Source organism: Epinephelus fuscoguttatus, linkage group LG19 (genome assembly GCF_011397635.1).
Source record: "Epinephelus fuscoguttatus linkage group LG19, E.fuscoguttatus.final_Chr_v1".
Lineage (NCBI taxonomy): Eukaryota > Metazoa > Chordata > Actinopteri > Perciformes > Serranidae > Epinephelus > Epinephelus fuscoguttatus.
The window spans coordinates 12368060-12387551 of record NC_064770.1 but is presented as its reverse complement, the minus strand read 5'-3'; positions in this window follow the sequence as shown (position 1 = coordinate 12387551).

Genomic DNA, 19492 nt, shown 5'->3' with positions numbered 1-19492 from the left:
GCAGTGTTTTGTGTGCCACTGTGTCACTGAGGCCCCCCCACCCCCCACCCAGCAGCAGCAGCCCTGTCTCACTGTTTGCTGTGCCTCTGCTGTGGGATGCTTGGCAGTCAGGGGCTGGTTTCATCACCATCACGCTGGTCTAAGGCCGATTTGATGGCACCAGTTTTTAGATGCCCGGGTCGCTCTGTTATGAGAATTTTTTTGTCACTGCAATGTTGTTTCTGCTGGAGGATGAGATGAGACATTTTTTTCTGTGTCATCACTGTGAAAAACCCTGCCCTGTAGCCACTTATCAAACCTCACCACACACACAAGCACGCACAAGTGTAAGAACCACACACCCTCCGACACTGACTGACTGAGTGATTTATTGATTGAGGTGGGGCTTTCTTAAACAATTTGCAGCTGAGTGCAGTAGAGGTTAACTGTGCTTTAGTTTACACGCGTGTGTGCTTTATATCCTGCGAAGGTGTCTTTTAATTTGAGCCGGGACATTAGCACATGGCTTATTTCCTTGTTGCCTTGGTAACCGTGTCGTTGGTCACAAGATGTCCGTTTTGGTCGTCTTGCGAGCTCTGAGCTATGTGGAGTCGGAGGGGGCCTGTCAGTGTGTGTGGGCTGTGACGTGAGAGTGATGAGTGGTGTCTCATCCCAGATGACTATCTCCTCTGTGTCACTCAGCTGTGGGTCAGCGGGCCTGTGAGCCGCTGCTCTGAAGAAAACTGAGAAAAATCCACACAGTCATTGAAATAGTAAAATGGGACACGCTCACAGTCCATGTAATTGTAAAGTACCGATTAATGGGAATAGTGAAGCCAGAGCGCTGCTTAACACAGAGCTTCTCATGAATGCTTTATAAAGGAGGATATCAGTGTCGTCGTGTGAAAACCCTGTAACTCCAGTTTTGAACATCAGTGGAGTGATTACATTTTTATATTTGCGCTGTGAAAACTCCACAGCCCTCGGTGTTGGTGAAACCCTCTCAGAACTCTGTGGGGTAAAGTGAACAAAATGGCGCGGCAGCTTCAAAAGAGAAAGGTCCCCAAAAAGCTGGCATCTGGGGTGATGCAAGGTTTCCACCCGACAGCGACCATATTGCGCTTTCAAATACAGATTCGTGTTTTGAGAACAATCTGGGATGTTGCGGCTCGTGTTGGGATTTGGAAACATTCTTGTGGAGCAAGTCAATACCCTGAAGCGCTGTGGAAAACTCCCCTTCAGGTGTGTGATGTGTGCGGACTCGGGGACTTGTATTGGAATGTCCTGAACCATCCGTAACTATTAAAGGATGTGCTGACCCAGCAGCTGTGCTCCTCTCAGAGGACAAGCTCACAGTTAAGTTTCCAAACGCACATTCCCCCCTCTATCCACAGAAGCCCGGCTCCCAGATTTACTGTTTATGGGCACCTTGGCTCGGCATCATAATCGCACTCTGCTGTGTCTGATGTTTGTTTGAAGCTGGGCGGGGGCCATAGAGTACATTTCAGCGCTTTGAAGTGTAAATTCAGGTCTGGTTGGAGCACCGTATGGAGGGCAGCGAGGAGATAGCGACAGCCATATGGATATAAGCTGGTGGTTTGATAATAGAGCTGTCTAACCCTTATCTGTCTACTGAGGTGACAGAGGCGCAGGAGGACGTGAGGTCAAACCCAGCCCGGACGTCAACAGCGAGGGTCAGAAGTTGTCCGGGCTCAGAGAGGTGAAGCCAGAGCAGAAATCAGCCCTGACCTAGATAAGCCTCCCAAGCTGAGCTTTGAATCAGACCTGCAGCATCCTCCCAGTGAAAGAAGTTTTATTTTAAAAAAGCAGGAAACAGTTGTAAACAGTCATCAATATGAAATAAACTTTTACTGGAGATATTGATTTTCCTTTACCCTTTTTTGTCTCCACCCCCACATGTCAGCCAGTGAGGCATGCTGCTTTTCTCATTGGTGCTGATTTATTTATCCGGTCTGGCCCTTAGTACCCTCATTTCATGTCTGCTCTCATTTCTGCTCCCGGTCTATGTGACACCAACCTCACAAGTTATATTTTTACCCCTGATGTTCATGAACGGCTACGAGCGACATTCAGCAGGCACGGAAAGCGGCCCTCCGTCGTGCTCGAGCTGCAGCGCGTCCCGTCATGGCCGAGCCACGTTTGCCAGGCTCAGCCGGCAGAAGTGCCCGCTTACCACGCAACAGCTTCAGTCGCCTCGGGCCTCCCCACCCTCTGAGCCCAAAGGAAATAGAGTGACAAGGGAGGACAGGGCAGACAGAAATAGAGAAAGAGGAGGGAGAGATGGATTGAAAAGAGGCGAGGATGACAGGATGAATGAAAGATGACACTGAGAGACATCCTGTCACTCCAAATCTATGTAGGTTTCAGTCTACACATGTGTGTGCATGAATGTAATATGTCACACACACACAGAGGCCCCAGCTCTGTGCGCTCAGTGTGTGTTTGTGTAATATCTGCATGAGTTCTGTAAGTATGCATATTTATGCATATGTCCGAGTGGGTTGCGTGCGCACTTGTGTGCACTCAAGTGCGCACCGTATCCGTGTTTGTGTATCTGTGTGCGGCAGAGATAAAGACATGAAGGAGGAAGGGCCGCCGTGGTGCTTATATGTCACCCAGCGCTGGAGGGGGAATGACTCCTCTCTGTCCCCGACCCAGGGGAGGCAGAGGAGGAGCACAGCTGACTTCTCCTGCTTCTCTGCCTTTTTCTCACCCTCTCCTTCAGAAATGTAGCTAAAGCCTCAGTCACGGCCTTTCCCTCTCTCTCTCTCTCTGACTCACACACACACACACACACACACACACACACACACACATACACTGGTATGCTCGCTCGCTCACGGGAGTACGTCTTGCATTATCCCCCTTTCCTCCTCTTGTGCTTCTCATCCCCTTAACCCTCCCGTTCCCCTCCTCCGCTCCTCTCTATCTACCTCATGCTTCCTGTTTCACCCCTCCCACCTTCTTCTTCTGCCAGTTTTCACCCCCTTGCAGCTAGATGTCAACTTGTGATTCTGTGTTAACCCCTTGATCCACACAAACACGCACACACTCTCCCACACTCCGGTACAGCCCCCCTGCACCACCCCGATCCCCTCTCAGGAAAATTGAAAAACAAACCCAACAACAAAACCAAGGCTTCTGATATTTCCTTCCCTCTGTTCAATTAAACATGGCCTCCATCTGCTTCTTTGTTTCGCCTCAGCTTTTCTTCTGCAATATTGACTATGGTTGTTCTTGTGATTGTTTCTTAAGACTGTGTTTTAACCTGTTATAACCACAGATGTACGTATTAACACTGGAGGAACATGTCACGGGGGTGTGTGTCTGTGTGTGTGTGTCTGTGTGTCAGAGAGAGAGTGTGTATGCGTGGAGGAGGGTGGATTTGTTCTGCTTCAAGGTTCTGTGCCAAATCTTTTTCAGAACATTCAATCTCTGTTCATGTGCCATACTGAGAAATTTATGAAATAAAAATAACGTTTTTTCCACAAAATTCAAAGTGAGATTGGGGTGCTTATTTTTGACTGTAGGTCTATTAACTTAAACCCATGTGTGCCAAATCACTGGAGCACAACAGCAACAAACCTGCAGGTTATTTCGCCTGCATGTGTGTGTGAATGAATTATGTGAATTCCTAATGTTCTTCCTACGTCGCTGTTCTTATCCCGGAGAGCCTCTTCTTCCTTCAGTCAGCATCAGTTCTGTTTTTTTTTTTTCTCCTCAGCGTGCCGCAGCAGTGTTGCTGAGTGTGTGTGAGTGTTTCGAAGGCATTGTGTCAGTGTGTTAAAGCTGATTTGACACTGAGGCTGTGGACCGGCTGGCTGCAGGGTGTGTATCGTGACCTGAGCGGCTGACCTACGCCTGCGCCCCACGTCTGCTTGTGTGCATGTGTGTGTCTTTGTGTTCATGTGGGTGCATGTCTGCGTGTGTGTGTGTGTGTGTGTATGTGTGTGTGCCTGTTGTTCGTGGGATGTTGTTTAGCCTGCGGTGAACACTTAGCTCGTGCTGGCTGGGGGTTTGCCAAGAGGTCAGCTTCTGAATGCTACTGACTCAGGGTTACAATTATTGGCTTACCGTGTGTGTGTGTGTGTGTGTGTGTGTGTGTGTGTGTATATGTGTGCATGTGTGTTAATATGTGTGTGGATGCAGGGATAGGGGTGCAGGTTGGGGTTATTGGGGTGGTTAACATTGATTCTCTCTTTCTTATCAGTGATTTTTCTGTTTTGTTTGAGGAATAAATTGTTTAATTAAACTATTTTAAAATCACAGCTGCGGCGGTTAACTGCCTGTCGATCGGCAACAAAGGCACTGAGCTCTGAAGGTGTTAGATGTTATTTCAGTGAAGTGCCTTTCCAAACCTATCACTAAACTTTGCTGCAAACCTGCTGACAGCTGAGCACAACTAATGATAGAAAGATATACTGTGTGTGTGTGTGTGTGTGTGTGTGTGTGTGTGTGTGTGTGTGTGTGTGTATGTGCCCTCAAAAGCAGAGCTCAGTGTTCTTATTTTCTGCTTGCACAGTGTGGTGTGACATATTCGTTTTACGTCTAACTATATTGGTAATGTTACCTTTGCTTTCAACCTTTGTGATCACAGAACTTTTTCATCCTTCCATTAATTTTAAGTTAGTGGTACATATTGTTAATAATATTGTTGTTTTGTATAAACTCCTTGTGATCATTTTGGTAGTCACCTCAGTGTCTATAGTGACCTTAGCAAGTCAGCTAGCCTAGCTGGCTACTAAAATAAAGAAGAACATTGTCAAGTTTATGAGGAGGGGGGTCAGCTTTACAGAGCTTTACTACTCACTTTCGCAAGACAGTGTACATCTGTCACATAAATTTATGGCAGCTCCTTCAAACACCAAGTGTACAAAAAGACCCATAATGACCTAATGTCAGTTAAGCTAACTTTGGTGCTACAATGAGAGACTAACACTGCTAACCGTTATCTAAGAGACACAGGTGATTTTCAAAATGATCAAAAACCCTACATAGGCTACAAAACCAAACAGTAATAGGCTAATATGTACAAAATTGTGCAAAGTGAAGTAACTAACTCAAGGATAAAAAACATTGTAATTACTAAGGTTGTAGGCGAAGGTGACGTTACTATAAAGTTGATGGGAAGTAAACAAGCGTGCAGTTCGTAAAATGGAGAAACGTCACACTACATTGTGCAAGTATTGGGACATGTAGCCTACAATAATTAAAATATTCAGTTTTAAACTGTTAAATAATGTAATCTGGAATGAAACATAACCAATGTCTCTCAGCAAGAGCTGCAGACGTACTTGATTTGACTTTGAATGCTGTGAGACTTGACTGAACTTGAAAGCAAAACATTCAAGTCCTGAATTAATGAATCATGTCTTGAACATTAAATTGCTAGATCCATGCAGTGAAAAAGGACTACGTCTCCTGTGTGTAAAAACCACGTTAAAGTTGTTACACACATCAATATGTGCCCTAAATTAAACATACAGTATGTAATTTTCTGCCACTAGTCTAACAGAAGACGGAGCAATGCCGTCATTGCAGTTAGTTTCTCCCAGTTAGGATTCCCTCAGCGTTCATTGTTCAGGAGGTTCTTACCTGGAGCCCAATTATCCACAGAGGTCTCTATTAAAACCAGTAACACTTAATAAAGCAGTTCCACATCAAAAGTAACTGTTTTTCCCCACCCTGTTTGACACAGCAGGGTCTGGAGCTGAGTTGCCACGAACGTTTGCTCAGCTTGTTTCTCTGATAACTTAAGATCCAGACGTCAGATGTCTTAAAATCCTTCATCCAGTTAAAATATACAGTTAAAAATGTGGCTTAAAACTTGAATAAAAATCCATTTATGTCACCATCTTGCACAGAGGGGATATGACACCACTGACAGGCCATGGCGACCAAATGACATGGACTGTGTCAATTACTGATTTTTCTGGGTTTGAACATTGTTGAAAACATTTTAAATAACGTAAGTACACAGCTCAACAAAATATATAATGCAGACGTAGTCATCTTTACTGTATGTTCAAACCAACAGTGACCAGAGCTTCCAAAATGGCGGAAGTCATTAATTTTCAATATCCATGTTTCCATCAGCCTGTTTAGATGCGCATCTAGAAGTATCGCATCGGAAAATTATGGTGGAAACACCAAAATTCGATTGAAAATCCCCTGATTCGCACAAACTAAAATACGCTCGCTTTAGCTGGGTTTGGTTGATTCGAAAAAATGTTGATTCACAAAACGGGGGATGGAAACAGTTATGTTCGAATTAAGTCTGACGTAGCGCACTTCTCTCCATGGTGATATCCACACTTGGGGTCGGGAAGGCGGTAATGCATTTACAAGCTGGTTGCCAACTGCCAGAAAACGTAGAAGAAGAAGAATGCAAGACTTGTTTTGTTTCCGGTTCTGCGGAAAACTAGTACGAGTTCGTAGTTTTCACCAAAGTCCGTACATTTAATGGAAACACACAGGATTCGTATTTCTTTAAATGTGCATTTCCCAATGACTCAAATCACTTTGGGATGGAAACATAGCTAATGAGAGCCCGGCGAATTTGGCAACTTGGTCGTCAGCTGCGCGTCTTGGGCAACCAAAGGGACTGGAGCTGGTCCAGAGGGGAGTTAAAACTTGTTTTACTTTGTAGTAATGAGCTCAACCAATCAGAATGTTGATGTGCTTCGATGAAGTGAGTCCCAGAGAACAAGCCATGTGACTTTGGTTCCCACAGCACACTTGTTCCAACAATGGATATTGAGAAGTTGATTACTTGTGTTCGCGCCCACTCAGTCCTTTAAACTGTGTCGCTGTATGGTTACAGAGACCAAAATAAAAAGAATGAGGCTTGGGACGATGTTGCTGAGGTAGTTGGTTGGTGTGGTGAGTTTTAAAGTGTGTAATGTTAGTAATAGAGGAAAGAACTGCAAGCTAATGTTGCGATGTAGCATGCAAGTCTTCCTTGCTTGGTTTGAATGGTATGACATACTGCTAAGCAAAGCATTTTATCAACACAGATTTGCAAAATAACATGAAAGTACAGCAAACTATCCATCATAATTTCTTTATGTGTGCATTGTGCATACGATACTTTAAAGCCAGTAGTTCGCTTTGCGGCTCCTTTATATCAACATGCATGATCGAACGTTCAAATGATTCACTTGATGAGCAACTAGAGCGACCAAAGCTGCCACAAAAATTTTTGACATTCGTGCTTCTTGGGCGTCCGCGTTAGACTTCTGGTTTGAAAATACAGTTATTTATTGCAGAACAGATACATATATATTATATCTTTAAATGGCAATCAATCCAAATGCTGCTAAGACATGTCACTCAAAACCACAAATACTGTATGAACTTCATGGTAGCAGTAGAGGAAAGGTCAGAGGATCACCAAAGTCATTAGTACTCATTGGGCCCCCTAGAAAGTGCACTGCGCCAATTTCATAGTGGCCAAACAGAAGAATTAAAACATCCGAGTCCGTCATGTGATGCCATTGGGCCCGAAAAGCCTTTTCCCCTTTGATTTACATTCTGAAAAATATGTCTGTAAATCAATGGATATTTGTTTTAGCTTCACACCCTGTGTAAAATGATTTGTTTCACTACTGGGTTTCAGTCAGTCCAGTCTGATAACATTTGGAAGGTCTAGAAGAGCTGCACAGTGAAATGATTTTAACCCCATCCAAGTTAGTGGAGCATTAAACCGGAAGTAGCTTCTTGGCGGCTGGAGCCTATAGTGCGCTTGTTGGGAAACAGTGCCGATCATCCAGGAAATTGTATACGTGGCAATTTTTGGCTTCATGTGCCACTGTGCAACTTATAGGAATTAACGTGGTCCTGCTTCCAACACTGTGTCCAGTTCTCTTTATACATCCATGGTTCTCGCCCCCTGAGGACCATGAATGTTTTACCAAAATTGCACGCCAAACCATCAAATAGTTGTTGAGATATTTTAGTGTGGTACAAAGTGTTGGACCAAGATTGCCATCCCTCACAGTTAACACAGCTTTGAAAGGAAAATGTTCAAATGCAGCATCATTTTAATGGGTTGCATTCAGACCTGACAGACTTGTAAATGACTTGCAATGTAAACTTGGACTTTGCGTCAAAAGACTTGAAAACAGCTCTGCTCCTACATTAAATTTGGGTTACTTTGCCTGTGTGAAGAATACCAACACTTTAAAACACGCCACAAAATGCATTTATTCCAAAATCCAAGGTTTGATGTTTAATCCTTACTTAGATACGTTGCATTTAAGTTATCCTACTTTTATGAACTGTACAGCTGTACTAAATACAACTATTTTAATCATGCAAACAATTGTTTGCGTCTACAGCACAAACTCTCCCGTTTCCCTTCTATCAGCTTTTACATGTAAACCAGGAAGCATATTCTTTTTTTCCCCCCAGAGCTGGTAATCTAGCAATTTAGCTTTTCTTTTTTTTCTCTCCAAAAATTCAGTAAATTCTGTAATCAGATTATTGTAATCCAGTTACACATTATGTATTACTCCTCCAGCCTTTGTGTGGGTGTGTGCATGAGAAGCCGCAGCAAAAAAAAATGAAAATGCAAACAAGCGCTGTCCTGGTTTGCATGATGTCTGCACACAATCCATGTTAAAGCATGCCGGTTTGAATTGCATTAGCATTGTGTCATTTGTATTACCATATATTTAAAAAAAGATGTGTGACATGTTCTCTGCATGGGTTGCATGCACTTCAGTGCATGGTGGAAGGTTGTCAGTGAGTGGGAAAATACAAGTGTTCTTTCTTCAGGAGTCATGTGTTGGAACTTCAAAATGCTGATGCGACACCACCTCTGTGCGCATACACGGCATGCAGGGTGCAGTTTACGGTCGCACTGAATAGATTATGCAAAACCACCTAACAATTCTCATTTTCACCTCACCGACACTAGTATCTACACGACTCAAGGGTACGAAAATACCAAATACCAAATACCAAATACGTACTTAAGATTGGAACAGACTGCATGAAATCCAGGGCAATTTCTATGTGACAAAACAGTGAGGCTAAAGCATGCAACTCAATCACAAGGCTCTATTTCTCTCTCAGCTCTAGTTAGGTTAAAATAGTTGTGATTGAAGGTAGAGGGGGGCTGTCAAAGAAAAAATAGAAGCTAGTAGAAGGACAGGAATAGGGATTTGAGGAGGAGGAAGAGGGGGAGGGGGAGGGGGAGTCCTAATGATGAGCGGCAAACAAGTTTCCGTTTTCTGCATCCCCTTCTCGTGAAAAGGCCAATTCTTTCAGTTGGCTGAAATCTAAGTGATTTCTCCCCCTGCTTCTCCCCTTCTGGGGCCTGTCGCATGTCACTCTCCTCCTCGCTGCCATTTGTCTCTGGTTTTCTGCTCTGGTGCTCATTCTGTGTTGGCGTCGTGGTTACTCCGTGAGGTGAGCATCGTCTGGAGGTCAAGGCTGGCATTAGTCCTGGATGTGAAGGTCAGAGCCTGAAAAAGAGGTGCCTCTGTCTTCTTTAATTCAGTCTTGCGTGATGAACGGTCCGTGTCACCCTTCCACAGCCCCCCCCCCCCCACAGCTCCTCCTCTCACCACTCCCCCGTTCTGCGGTGATACAGTTGTAAAGTGTAACCTTGGAGACAGGGGCTAATCATCCATCCCATAGCTACCCTTTCAATCCTTCTCCCGCCACCTTGCCACCTCGCTGTCTCTTTACACCTCTCCTCCTCGCTCTGGCCTCCCACCTCCTCTCCACCTTTCCCCTCCTCTTCGCCGCAACAGGCTATTTAGGTATTTCATTGGGTTTACAGTATTTTCTCAATTATCTGCCTACCTCTTTACCTCTTCCCCCTTCCTCCTCCCCCCTCATCCTCCCCTCTCTTTGTTTGTCCTGTGGAAGGACGTTTGTTTTCCTGTGGGGGTAGAGGGGAATCGACATCGAGAGATGAGTTATTGATTAGAAAGCAGGTTGCAGGGGAGAGGTAATGTGACTCAGAGAGAGAGAGAGTGAAGACAGGATGACACGTACAACCTATGACACATCCTGCATACTGTATCAAGGCAGCATACCCACGCATGCTGATGTAACATATGTGCAGTGTGGTGTGTACACGCTGTAACGTGCACACATGATTAAAGGTGACATAAATGGTCACTGTTGTGTGAAAATCTTTGCGATTCACTAATGTTTAACAGATTAAGGGACAAGTGGGTGACTGTGGGTGGAGAAATCAACATCCCGACAGGCTCTTAAAAAAAACGCATTTTGCTTCACTTCTAATGATCACGAATCCTTAATTTCGATTAGCTTGTTTACGGAGAATCATCAGTGGGAGGAGGCCAGAATGACTTTGAAGGTGATTGGTCCACCCTTTAAGCAAACCAACATTCGCTGAGACCTCAAAATTAACCCTTTTCAGATAATTGGCTCATTCTTAAGAGACAGTTCACCCCAAAATCAAAAATCCATATTTTTCCTTTTACCTATAGTGCTATGTATTAGTCTAGATTGTTTTGATGTGAGTTGCCGAGTTTTGGCAGTATCAGCTGTAGAGATGTCTGCCTTCACTCCAATATAATGGAACTAGATGGCACTCAGCTTGTGGTGCTCAAAGCACCAAAAAATACATTTGACAAACTCAACAGCAATGTCTCTTTCCAAAATCATGACCCAGTTACTGAAGATAATCCACATAGTTGTGAGCCGTTTCATGTAGTAACTATTTTCATTTACCAAACTACACCCGCCAACCTTATCACTGCACAGAGGGAAAAGTGCATCTACTCATAGAAGGAAGGCTCATGCTAATAACAGCATGTAATGCCAAGTCAATTTGGTAGAAAGAAAATAGGCCCAGTTTACACCTGCAGTAGTGTGATCTTCGTGCTGGGGAGAGTTGGTAAGAGCCTGCCCAACCGCACATACACAGTGACAGGGCTAACTGTTAGCATCACATGGCATACATCACCTAATGGTTATTAATTGGTTTAACGACAGAGTCGAAATGTTTCATTATCAGTGAGAGCCTGTTGAGACCGTTTGACAGCTGCTGCTGCATTAGCTCACGTTAACGAGGCAGACGTTGAACCGACTGTTCACTGGGAGTGGAATGGCTCCAGAGATGGTCCTTTAGATGGGCAGTTGGATCTCAAGACACATTGATGATGTACTGTCACAAGCACAAGCCTCTCGTCCATGACTAGATGCACGCTTCTAAAAGAAGGAAGGTTCTGCATACTGGAAATAATGACAGCTATTCAGGAAATCTAAACTAATCCCCCAAATCATTTTCTGAATGGATTTTAGTTGACAAACAGGATGCATGGTTGATCTGTCTAGATATGCATAGTTTAAGAAGCGTGTTCATGGACTCAGGAGTTTAGATACAGTGAGTTAGTGCTCGGTTTAAGCTCAAAATCCAGTGCTGCTGGTTGTTGTCATCATATAAACCACATTCCATAATTTGCTGATTTGTCTTACTCTTTACTGCCAGAAATCGATTCTCATTCTTTTTTCCAGACTAAAATGTCCGTTTGTAAAAAATGTGTTCACAAGATTCCGGGTAGCTCCGCAAGGCGTTGCATGTTGGTCAAGCTCAGAACAAGGCCCTTTATTTCAGTTCCTGAAAGGCAGCACACAGGGGATATCTTTTTCCACCTGACTGTGACACATTTTAACTGCACTGTTAAGCACACTATAGCATAATGAAAAACCTACACACTTTGGGCCACATGTGGCCCACATGCAAGGGCAGGTATGAGACCAGCAGTTTTGCAGTTAGACAGAGCAGAGAATATGTCATCCCAGGAGAAGGTCAAAAAAATCCAGCAAACAGCACAAGATGTAATTTATAACAAGGATTTACCCAGGGACACTATTTCATGCACAGCTATCCATGAAGAGATGTCTTTTTTTCCCTGAGAGCAAGCATATGTTCTGTCAGACACCGGTGGAGGCATCAACGTAACACCAGTCCACCAGCCAACGTGTGTGAGTGCGTGTGCGGTAAAAACAGCTCTTTAAGGAGGTGCCAGATCCTTCTCTGTGGTGCACAGCATTTGCAGTGTGTTGACTTGTGATATGACGCTATCACAGGCTCCAGTCTGGACCCGACGATGGGCTCACGTCCACGCATCCCTTTCCATAGAGCTCCTCAAATCCTGACATTCAACAGGACTCTGACAAAGGAGATGAGAGCGTTTGAGCCGGCCGGATCGCAGCCTGCTATCTCGGATAATTATCTCTGATATTCAGCATTCCAGACTAGAGCAGAACAACCAGGAGACAATCTGTACAAACAAACACGATGCGATTATGAATGCATTACCATCCAGCAGACAGGCAATCAACACGCAATGTCTTGTCGCGCAACCCTACAGAATCCTGAGTCCTCTCCGGTTTCTAACACATCGTAGATGATTGACATGCAAACAGCAGCTGCTTGTATAGAATAGAGTCAGCTCGCCTCGCCCCTCCCACCCTCACCCCCAACTTGCTTTTACTCCTCACTCTGTGCCTCCTGCTAACATAAAGGTGCTGTGTATGTTTCCCCAAGGTGAATTGACTGGCTTGATGGTGCACGCCGAGATGTGATTGTGCACTTGTAGAACATCTTAAAATCCATGTACCGTGCGGCGTGCAACCTTCACTGTATGGTCACTGATGCCACCACTCCCTTCCATCCCTATGCTGCAGCGCTAAACGATTCAAGTAGTTGCGGTAATGACTTGAGGCAAGGAGGCATCGGTTGAGGTGAATCTCTCTCTCTCTTTCTCTCTCAGTCTCATCAGCGTCTTCAATCCATCGATTAGCTACAGAGGAGTACTGACAGGCAGCAGCCACTGCGGTCCTGCAGGGTTGCCTGTGTGTGTGTGTGTGTGCGCGTCAACCCGCGAGTGTGAACAGATAGGGATACAGACAGCAGACACGGGTGAAGAGCCTGCAGTTGTGCACACCTATGCGAGGGAGTGCGAGAGCCTTATTTACTCTACTACCTGGTTTATTGAGTCAACCCCCTCAGTCAGGCTCTGATGCAGCCGCCTGTCTGCCCCCTCGGCTTGGCTGCCTCCACCACTGCTGCGTGCTAAGTCACCCGGCTTTAGCAGCGTTCGTGACCCCCCCTACAGGTGAGCGCAAAGCACTTTCTTTCTTGTGCGCACGCAAGCGTCGTTGACCACGTAAGGGCACGCCACCTCTGCGCCCTGCACAGCTCACACTGGACCTGTTTACGCAGAGACCGGTGGCGGCAGCAGTGGTGCCTAATGAGACGACATTATTTATAGTCCGGCGTGACAGCAGCGGCCTCACCATTAGACTGATAATGAGTCACTGGGATATTGATGGATGCTTGTCTATATTGGTATTCACCAAGGAACCGGTGCCACTTCTCCGGGTTGCCGTGGATACCAACGTTGCCTGCTAAATGACCCAATAATAATAATGATAACAATGACAGCACTGTGTGGAGATTGAGTTTTAAAACCACAGGGAGAAGTACGCCGGCCGGAGCGTTGGAGTAATGAGGATGGAAAGAGAGTGATACAAATGAAAAGAGGGAAATAAATGTGTGAGGGAGGGAGGAGGGTGGTGGTGGTGGTGGTAAGGTGTTGTGTCAGGAGTTTGGGCTGGGTGGTGGGTGGGGGCAGAGAGAGGGGGAAAAACACACAATCGATGATCAGTGAAGTAGCATTAGCATTGTTCACACATCCCCAGCCTCACCCCCACCCCCAGCTCCCCACCACCCCCTTCCTCTTGCGGCCTCTCTTTCTTTCTTGCTGCAGCGTTGCCATGGCGACCGAGAAATGTGGGAATACCTCTGTCCTTCAGAGAGAGAGAGAGAGAGAGAGAGAGAGAGAGAGGGAAGGAAGAGATGGAATGAGACAAAGGGCACGAGGAAGGAAGGAAGGAAGGAAGGAAGGAAGAAAAGAAGGAAGAGGGGGGACAGAAGATGCAGGGGAGTTCGGGGTGTAGGGGAGCAGACATCACTCACCGGCTGAATGCACATTAAAAGCCTTGTTTAGCCCTTGAAGGAGCAGCTAAAGTATGAAACATTGTGATCTTAAACACTGGTGTACACACATAAACAAATGTGCGTCAGAGTCGGCGCCCCGCTAATGCATTCAGCTCCCTTCACTGGCTCCGCTTCCATGAAAGAGAGTTAGTGGAAAGTGTTTTGAGTGAGTTTGTGTGCACAAACACACACACATACACACACACACACACACACACACACACACACACACACACACACACACACACACACACGTTCTCACACGCATGCTCTCTGACACACTCCTCTTCGCTCTCATTCTATCTAACACACACACAGACGTGATTGTGATCGCACACATGTTAATCAGCGGCCAGCCAGGCTCCCATGTATTTACCTGGGCTCTGTGTTGTGAAGCCACGGTTACTATGACAACCCATTTAGACTGAAATAGTCTCAGTGCCTTTTGCTTTCCATTGCGTGGCATGTTTCCCTCACCTTGTTTACCCTAAATTCTTCCCCTGACCCCTCCTCCCCGTCACACTGGTGCATTAGCAAAGCTACTGAGGTGTCCTCCCCTCTCACTCCCCTTAACTCCTCCCCAACTCTGTTGCCGCCTCTGTCGTCCCCCTTCTCCCGCATCGCTCTCACCTTCCTGCCAACCTGCTGCAAAGATCCTCCTCAAATTCATTTTATTGGCAGCTAGCATTTCCATGGAAACATCTCGAAACCATGGCAACTATTTGAACGGAGCCAAACGCTTTCAAAACTGCTGCACTCGTCCCCTTGCTCTTCCTCTTTTCTCCCTCTCCCTCATGCTATCTTTACTCTCTCCTTTTTCTCCTCTTCAGTATGGACAATGTTGTTGTCGCAGTCAACCTGCACGAGTTTGTGTGTGTGATACAGTACATAGCCAACTCTTTATGCAACCCAGCATGCCATTACTGCATTCGAGTGCTTCATCATCCACATGCATGGGCTTTGATAGGTTTTGGTCGTATGGCTGTGTGAGCTGATTGTCTTGAACACACACATGTATGCATGTCCATGTTGCATCCTCTCCTTGTGCACTCTTTGCAGGAACCAAACGTGATTATGGCCGAGTGCCTAATGCCTAAGCCTCCTCTCCTCCTCCACTACTTACCTTGAGCTTGTCCTCTCGAGTGTTTCAGCAGCATGCCTGTCTGTCAAACTTCTGACTCCTCCCCCGGGATGCAGCCTGATGATGTGAACCGGAGTAAGACTGAACTGACTGGCTGCCTGGGAGTCAAGTCAAAGCAGCCCTCTCCTGACTAGGCCTGGCACCACTGCAGCTACTATGGTGGACTCCACAAACATCCACCCACATGCAGACCGCCACCAAAAATTACATTTTTGGTTTGATTTTAAAGCTGCAGTAGGTCAGGTTAGTGAGACACCATAGATGTGCCATGTTTAAGTGTTGGGTTTTTTTGTTTGTTTTTTAAAACTCTTTAAAAAACAAAAAATAGAGACAACAAAAAAATATAAAATTATGATAACCAGTAGACATTTAGTTGCTAGGCTGATTGGTAGACCTAACTGATTCTGATTATAATGTCATACAGAGAGGTGTTTCTGTTATTTAGCCTACTCTCACTAATACAAATGAGGTGGACAAAATAATAGAAACACCTGTCAACACCTCTCTAAAACAGTTTCAACACAAATGAACATATTAAAGGGACAGTTTACTACAAAATCAAAAATAGATAATTTTCCTCCTACCTGTAGTGCTATTTATTAGTCTAAATTGTTTTGGTGTGAGTTGGAGATATCGGCTGTTGAGATGTGTGTCTTCTCTTGAATTCAATTAAACTAGATGGAACTCAGCTTGTGGTGCTCAAAGCACAGAAAAAATACATTTGAAAAACTCAACAGCAATGTCTCTTTCCAGAAATTCTCACCTGGTTATTCGAGATAATCCACAGACTTTGTTGTGAGCAGTTTCTTGTAGGAACTATCTTCTTTCTACCAAGCTACACCTGCCAACCAAATCACTGCGGAGAAGGAAGCGTGCATCCCTTTATGGACAAGATGCTCATGCTTGTGACAGTGCAAGATGTCAACATTAATGGCGTCCTCCTCGGCTAAACTGTAACATCTGCTAGCTCAGTGCTAGGTCAACTGGCAGGAGATGCACGCTTCCTTCTGCGCAGTGATATGGTTGGTGCATGTGGTTCGATAGAAACAAAAAGTGCCTACATGAAACTACTCACAACAAGATCTGTGGATTATCTTGAGTAATCAGGTCATGATTTACCTTTACACCTTTAATCTTCATAAAGGTAGGCTAGGTGTTTTTGCAGGGAAGTTGTATTACTGTAGATTGAATTAGTTTTAGCTAAGTGTGCCTAATAAACTGACAAATGAGCATACGTGATAACATTTAATTATACACAAAAAAGGTTTAAACCTATACATAATAATACATAAATATGTGTATGTAATCAAGCAAATACCTTTAATCTAAAGAGAGAAGGCAAAAGAAAGATGTAAAATAAAAGGTTGGATGTCAGTTAATAAGCATGTTGGTCTGCATGTAGATGATCCCAGATGACGTTTTGATGCCAGGTATATTGCCCACAGAAGGTGGATTAATGAGGTAAACATGTGGGTGCTATATGCACTTATAGACATCATGCTGCATGATTTCTGCATACTTGAAACGGATCAAAACCTCCTGTTTCCATTTGAATCTGTGAGTATGGCGAGTTGCCAAACACATCTTAAAAGCTAAAGGTGCACTAATTAGTGTGAGAACCTGAATATGTTGTTCCAGTGAAAGGTGACAGCAGAGCACATAAAGCAGAGACATTTCAGTTGAAATGGCTTCCACCACCAACTGTCTAGTCAAACATATTTACTGCCTCATTTACCAACTGTGATGGATCCCTCCTTAGATGAGACGGGGACCTATAGGACGGCGTAAAGCTTTCTGTAGCTTGAGGTTTAGTGTGTGTGATAATGTGCTGGAGCTTTTCCAAAAGTAAAAGTTTAACCAAAAGAAGTCACAGCTTCACTGGACTCCGTGACTTCAGTGAGCTGGATCTGACTTATCATCTAAGAGCTATTAAAAGTTGTTTATTTTTATTTTTTGAGGTACATATCAGAGTAGCTTCTTTAACACAGGGGGCTTTGAATGTGACAGTGCTGACTGAGACAAGAGATGTGAGGAAAACATTTACACAGATATGCAACCAACAACGCTTTGTGCGACTTCTCTTGTGTGCCAAAAAGGGAAGAGAGAGAAAAAAAATGCCATAACTGTGAAATTTAATCTGTCCTATTTTAGATCCGTCTGTAATAATTGATATCTCACCACAGCTCTGATGCGACAGTAAGCTTTGATTTTATCTGAAAGATCTAATTGTAAGGCTGTGGTCATACAAGCACAGGGAAACTAATAACATCACTCTCAACACGAAACTGGGCAGATAAAATAATTTCCATCCTTAATGATAAAGGAGGGAGTGCAGACGTGTGGAGAGAAATCTCTGCATCACTTTAATGTTGCTGCTGTTATTGTCTTCATCAAAGAAAGCCATGAAACATACATAAAGCATTAATCATCATTCTGCTTGAATCATGACAATCTAAGAGTTGTGCTCAGTCTTCTTTCTCACCTCCCCTTTGAGTTTTTCATGTACTTTTTTTCTCTGCTTGCAATTTTTCCAACCCCGGATTCCTTAAAATAAAGCATTTCCATTTTTTCTTTTGCAAGTAAAGTGAAATTAGCGTAATTGTTTTAATGAAAAGACCTCAAGGCACTTTTTTTCTCCACCCTGTGATAACAGATGAGTCCCTCTCACCTAAAGCGCAAGGCTGTCCCCAAAATCAGAGAGGAAGCAGAAAACAAAAACCACGGTTACAGCAGAAAAATAGAACAAATAGTAAGAAATTTTTTTTTACCAAAAACAATACCCTAAAATAATAATACTATTACTAAACATAATGCAGATGAAAGCACAGCCATATACACAAGTCTATTCCCCAAAGACCTGCTCGGGATTTGCTCAGCGGGGGAAAAAAAAACAATTACAGTGGCATGAAATGAATAAAAGGTATATTCAGTTATCTGAGTCCTTTGAAGATTGGTGAGGACGAGTAAGCAAATCTAATTCAACAGCGAGGGTTTTCCGTTGCAGAGGAGCCCGTGAAAAAAAAGAAAAACTCACCAAATGCAAAGATTAGTTGGTAGTACTGCCAGTTTCTTCTTCTCTGGGGAGTCACGTGTGTGTTTGTGCAGGGGGGTGGGATCGTAACATAGGCCGATCCGGTCTGTGACAGACTGAGGAGGCAAACTTCAACAGTTGCAGGATTCCAGGGAGTTAATGATGAGGAGCCAGCAGAGGTGAGGACATTATGATCAAACACATGCAGAGAGAACAAAATGAACACATTCGGGGGGTTGACAAAATAACAGAGGCACCCCAACAATATGTGAATATCAAGCAGCTAATAAGGAGGACGACCACCCTTTGCTGCCTTCGGAGCAGTTTCAGTACTCACTGTGAAGCTTTCATGCGGTGTCTTGGACTGCGTGTGGTCGGATCTTGGAACATCTTTCAAGAGGGAGAGTGAGCGACGAGGGAAAGCAAATTCTTGTGATAAAATTTCAATGATGTTTCTGGTTGAGACAATGCTGCTGCTCAAAACATGTTTCCCATAACAAAAAATGTCCAAGGATCTCTGAATCATTTATTTTTCGAGGGAAAGAACAGATTAAAATGTTTTACGAGTGTCCTGCAGTGTGTGCTGTCTGGCCTCCGACAGGGAATCAGGCCTTCTAAGTTTTAACATTGAGACAAAGTGCCGTGAACTATTTTTTGTCTTTTTCAGTGCAATCGGTCCACAGCAGTAGTCCCTAACCTTTTTGTCTGATGTACCCCCACATCCCAGTTAGATAACACCCCTCCACTGACGCCACAAGTCATGCTCTAAATGTGTCAATGTGAATTGATTCTAAACTGCATGTTATTTAACACCATTCACTGTATTTTTACAGGGTTTTTTTCATAGAATTAAACTGTCTGTCTGGTCAAGTTTGCAGTCATACTTCTATACTTGGAGTTCCAAAAGCTTTATGTTTCATCCATTAAGCAATGTTTTAGCTTGCAGCGTATTTACAATGTTCCCAGGGTCCTTTGTTCAATATTCTGTTTATACACATTAACCATCCTATTGCATTTGGGTCAAATTTGATGCATTTCAAGGTAAAATATTTCATGACTAACCTGAACCTAAACGTCCTTCCTCATCTTAACCTGTTTGGAAATGGCAATCGTCTACTATTTTATTGCCTAACCCTTAAATTCTTCTCCTTTTTTCATTTTTTGTTTTTCTCCCTCTTTTCTAATTGATTAATTAATGAGTTGACTAATTCTTGTTAGTGCTGAAATATGTGGGAGTTGTTCTTCATAAAAAGTAACTATAGAGTGCTCCAGGGATGATGTTTTTCTGTCGGCCGACGTGGAAGTTAGTGATGCTCTGGTTCCCCTGTCA